The following is a 6,000-nucleotide window of genomic DNA, read 5'->3' as shown; positions in this document are numbered from 1 at the left end:
GTCTACCCTCTTTGCCATGACCTTTCCCATTCTGGGGAACTGTTGTGTTCCCCACAGTGCTTTGTGGATGCTGTGGAGTTCACGGCTCAGTACTGCCGGCCACTACCAGAACAGCAGCAGCAGATCCATGTGAGAGGGCAACAGCCACCCACAACTTGTGTTTAAGGGAGGGAGCCTTTCTAAAGCTGGAGGGCAAGCCTGACAGTGATGAGAGAACGGAAGTGGTCCAGGAGCCTGGTCCTGTTTTCTGGTGGAAACTGAGGCCCCAGACTGTTGTAGATCTGGAAGAAGCACAATGGCCACAGAAGGTTTGAGTTAATTCTGTGCTAGGCCCCATGGTGGATTTCATGGATAGGGTTCCTCAGCCGTGGAGGACTTCTGCGGCTATGTTTGTACCTGTCCTATTCCTGCCACATACGAACAAAACATTAGCAAACAAAAGAACCCCATTCAGTATTATGAGGCCTTTGAGATTTACATGGGTGCCCTGGTGTGCAGGTCTCTGGCTTTCTCCAGCTACAGAACTTGTCCTTCATTTCTCCCTGTGTGATGGTCAGCAACGTAGCATCTGAATTCCCACACCACCCATGTACCCTTACCTGCCCTTCTAGGGGAAGATGCAGTCTGATTTGTGCCTTCTGCTGGCCAGCACATTCATCTGCGAGAGGCTGGTAGCTCCTACCTTCCAACTTTCTGAAAGGTGTCTCTTTGGAAAGACAGATGGGAAACAATAGTATATATGCATGGCTGCAGTTTTGGAGAGGTAGAACAGCCTTGGTGACCACTTTCAAGCTGAAGTTTTCTCTCTGAATCTTGAGACAGTTTTCTGCACCTTGTTGGACAAACTGAACAAACAGATTATTTCCAGAAACTCTCCAAAAAATGCTGAGTGCAATCATTTCCACTCTAAAAAAGTATGTTGGCAATGGAACTGGCGCATGCCTAGCACATCCCCATTTTCCACTGATTCTGGATCAGCTGGTATTGAGCCAGAACAGGAGTTTAATGCTCTGACAGATCCAGATACAAGGGCTGATCGCACCTACTCGGGGGGTGGGGTGGGGTAGGTACAGGACATGGGGACGGACGGATGACTCGGGATGGCTATGCTGAATTGCCAAATGAAGCTCATCGTAGTTTGAATACAGGCATTTCATGTCCATCCACATTGGGAGGTATCGTAAGGAGGTTGTTATTAAACCTGCAGTCCAGAGAATCTGGGTTGTTTGTCAATTAAATAAAGCAAAAGCAAATCCAGAGGTGGTATCTCTGGGGGGCCGATCATGCAGTTTTGGTCTTCGGTTGCAATCCCAAACATTACAGAATTCTTTTGATATCGTTTTACTTCTGAGCTGTTTTGGTTTGTGTTTTCTGCTTTTGAGCTTTGCATTGTGTATGTGGTGATAGACATGGGCTGAAGGCAGGAAGTAAAACGGCTGAATTTATAAGAATTGAGTGGCTAAAAACGTTTCAGTCTCATTCAGTGGTGATTTGCCAACAAGTGCTAGGCAAAAAAAGACAGAAATTAGCATTTATCTGTTAATGCTTAGAGGTCAGTGTTGCCAGTTATGACATTCCTTCTCAAAATGAATAGGCAAAATAAATTGATCCCAAAATCCAATCTGAATTTATGGAGAAGTCTCTTAATTCTGATTGAGAAGAAAGGAAGGTTATTGTGAACTGGATGATAAGGCCAGTACAGTTTTATGCTTTTCACAATAATGCATTAATGTGCGCAAAGTTTTCAATTTTAGTAATAAAGAAAATAAAATAAGCCCATGAGTTCTCTTTTTACTTTAACTGAAACTTTCACTAATCTCAACCAAACTTTCACTTACTTTGTACTAAAAATCTCAGCCATCTTATTAAAACTGACAGAAAAAAATGTAAATACACAGAATTCTAAACGCCCTTTTTTTTTAAACATGTAGCTGTTTTTATTATCAGCAGGATGACAGTTGCATGTGAAACTTGCAGGTTTCATTGCACCACTGGAAAAATTGTAGGGACTAATAAATAAAAAGTGTTAAAACTCCACAGTGCTAGACCAAGGCTACTTGGAATGGTTACCTATCTCATTAATCCTAAAAACTAAAATCAAATTGCAATAAGCTTGTGCCATAACGGGAAATTGACTTTGCACAGGGCTATTTTCCTGGTATTAACTTTGAAGGCTGTATTGTAGTAAGCTTTGCCTACAGAGCTTTCAATTTTTCTGCTCCTTTCTTTCTACCTGCAGTTAGCTGCCAGGTATCTCTTTAGAGGCTTTTCCCTCTCCATGTCTTGCCTGAATTGCAAGCTCTGTAGGGACCTACACTGTGGCGGGACCTGAGCGTAACGGTGCTGTGGCTGCCCCTGGCTAAAGGCTCCCCTGGGACCAGCAGGGATGAGTGTTTCCTCACACAGGAGGTTCCCAGCTCTGGAGATGAGTCAATGCTGAAATGTTAATTCTGGGCTCATCACCCTGCCCAGAACTCTGGGGAGGGAGATCATTGGTGGGCAAAACCCTAAGGAGATATTTGTCTATAATCTTTCTGTAATCTACCTTTTAATCTAAAGCGTTATCTGGTCTGATTGATCCCACTGCTGTCCAACAGCTGTCAAGGTATTATGTTGTACAGCTGATTTTACAGAAAGAAGCCATGAATTTAGCTAGTTTTGGCTCATGAACTCAACAAAACTTCTATTACAGTTCTCTGAGGCCCCAGAGGGCTGAGGTGGGAGAAACTGCAGCACCATGCAACCAACAGTGTTGACAGATGGGGAGAAGGGCCGTATCCCCTTGGGGAGTCCGAACACGGAACGGGATGCCCCAAGAGACTTGGGAACCACTGTTGTTTGTGACTGACCACAGCCACAATTTTTCATTGCAGTTGTTCAGAAGATGACCACCTGAGGTCTGCCCTAGATGCTGAGGTGTGGCCTAGCAACAGACAACAGAAATACAAGGGTGTACATGTAGAGTATATTGAGAGGATTTAGTTTCCCCTTGGCTTCATATTAAGTTCCAGTAAAGAAACCACCTTTGCTCTGCACATCTCACTCATTTGCAGGTGTGGCAATCCTCTGTGATAATCTGTTGCTTGGACAAGCTGGTTAGGTCTTGGTTTATTCTCTCTGTCGGATGTTAACAAAATGCCTTCTCATTTCATCAAGGGCAACTGGTAATTCAGAAACAGTTATGGGGTATTTTGGCTGCACAATCCTAGGGAAGAAACTGGTCTTCTGTCTCCTTACTGAGTTTTCCAAAGAGATCAGAATTCCTGTGCATTCAAACTGCATTAAACCAATACTGCTGAATCTGGAGGAGTTTAAAAATGTCTTAGGATGGTTGGAAATAACTGGTGATGAAACATTATTTCACTAAATTTTATGGTTCAAAAAAATAAGAACTTCACTAGTATTTATAATTTTCTTTTTTTTTTAAAAAATCAGTCTGCACCAAGCACTGTGACACAAATTCTTTAGTAGGTGTTTCCTTGGTATTTTGTTTTGTGGAGAATGTTCCTGTAAATATATGAACACCAGCACAGTAAGATGGAAGCAACAAAAGTGTTGCAGGAATAGACGTTTCCCTGACTTGTTTGTGAAATGATCAACTACTGCCACTATGTTAAAGGACCTAAAATGAGACTGCTGATATGCAAGGCTGCTGCTCTGGACTAAGCCCTCTGCTTCCCCAAACATTTGTAGTCAAACATTCTTTCATACTTTTTAACTCGAATTTTGGAACTAAGTCTGGAATAGCTCTCTTGGCTACTCTTTGTAGTGACTCACCTAATTTAAAAGGAAACATCACAGATCTTGCAGCTTCATTTTTGTATGGATACAGTAGGTATTTTAGTACCCTTAGAAAGATGAGCCAATTACCCAGCACTGAAACTTGAGAGCACCCTAAGCTTAAATTTTTTACATCTCTTTTGTGGAGCATAGGCTCTTTAGGCTTTAGGATACCTACTAACGTAGTAGGATTTTTCTTTAAAAAAAAAAGTTTGAAATGAATTATGCATGGTATTTATTATTGGCTGTTCCTCCCTTCAGTGTAACCTTTTGATAATTGGTCTTTTGTAAACTATATTCCTCTGCAAGCAGGCAGCTAACCTCAGTAATATTGTTCCAGGAATCAAATATTAATCCAAAGAAAGAACTGTCTACACCTGCCTATAAATGTTGATTTTTTTGAAACCTGGATTAAAATCGCCTTACTGCAAGAAATCAGTCTTGGTTTCTCTAGACTATGAGGCTTCTTGATAACATAGTTCAGATGGGGATCTATTTGTTTCCCTGCGTTTTTCTGAAGTTGCAAGCATGTTTCACTTGCCATTTCAGAACATCAAATAGAAGAAATTCAGTTATCATTTTTGGAACAAATTGTCAGAGAAAAAGACCAGAGTGTTGCCTGAAAGTGTGTGGGAGAGGGGGACTGCCAGCAACAAAAAACAAATCCCCAGACTAAATGGAAGAGGAAAGCATGTTGCCCTTATACCCCTCTCCCCAGCCTGAAACGCAGCTACAAGTTACTCACCTAATTCCAGCTTTATTCTGATGAAATCAATGCTGTTTTGACAGGACTACATTTGACTTTTAGCATAATGTGATTTAGCAGGGCAATTGTTCTTTAGATCAAAATGGCTGTAACATTTCCAGTACTACTAAGAAACTAATACTGCCACTTCCTTTCTCTCTCCTTAATAACCACAGACCACTTTCTATTGGTTTTCTACATGGTAAAATTCTCCCTTGAGTTTTTGAAAGGCATGTGCCAGAGCATACCTGCACCCCTGCAGAGTGTGCTGTGTAGCTGGCACTGAAAGCATGTCAGGACAAGGACATTAATTCTTGGCTCAGCACCCACTGTTGCTGCACAGCTGACTGGCTTCCAAAGCATTGCAAGAGCAGCAGCCTTCAGCAAATGTGGTTTAATTTGTTATGTGTCCACAGCCGAGATACAGCTCACAGCTCTGATTACCTCTTCTCTGAACAGATATAGGAGAGCTAGGCATGAAATAAAGGAAAGTGACAAGAATTATGAGGCACATGGAACAATTTCTGTATAAGAAGAGATAACACAGACAAGGACTGGGATTGAGTGCGGAAAGTTACAGTTGAATAGTTGTTCTTTAGTTTTCCCCCCATCCCCCCATGTACAGTCGCTTTCAAATCAGAGTGATATTCCTGAAGAATTTACTGTAGGAGTTAAATCATGTGGAGAATGGTGATATTGCTGATATAGCCTACTTGCATTTCCAAGAGGCTTTTGACAAAGTTTCATATAAAATTTTTTAAAAGAAAACTAAGCAGGTAGGGGATAAGAAAGAAGGTCATGGCATGGAGATGTGTTTAAAAGATAGGACAAAGAGGGCAACAATAAATGGTCGGCTCTCGGAACAGAGGGAGGTTACAAGTGCAGGGATCTGACCTGTTGAAAACGATCTGGAAAAGGACATAAGCGATGAGGTTGAGAAAGTTTGCTGATGATACAGATTACTCAGAGGAGGGAGGACAAGGAAAGCAGATTGTGAAGAGTTCTGGAAAAATGGTTGAGTGACTGGGCAACGAGACAGGAAGTGAAATTCAAGTTATGTAAAGGGGTGCACATGAGGAAAAAAAATTACCCTAAATTGATGTATAAAATAACGGCCCCTGAGCTGACCATTACCACTGGCAGCCAAGATCTAAGGTTACAATAGATGAAAACATTAGCTAAAGCAAATCGTATGTCAGAGATTATTAGGAAAGGACCAGAGAAAGTCATATGAATCCAAGAGCCAGAGTTGACTCTGCATGCACTTCTGGTCCCCTCTTCTCAATAAGGGGATAGTGAGACTGGAGGAGTTCAGAGAAGAGCAACGAGGGTCACCAAAGGCCAATGCCTTCTCTTGGAAGAACAACTGAGCAGAACAGGACTCCATGGCCTGGGAAGGAGATTATTTAGGAGGGGAGGTGATGCACATCTACAAAACTGTAAGTGCCGTGTAAAAGAATGGATGGGACTGAACA

Source organism: Gavia stellata, chromosome 3, assembly GCF_030936135.1.
Source record: "Gavia stellata isolate bGavSte3 chromosome 3, bGavSte3.hap2, whole genome shotgun sequence".
Classification (NCBI taxonomy): domain Eukaryota; kingdom Metazoa; phylum Chordata; class Aves; order Gaviiformes; family Gaviidae; genus Gavia; species Gavia stellata.
This window is presented reverse-complemented; position numbering follows the sequence as displayed.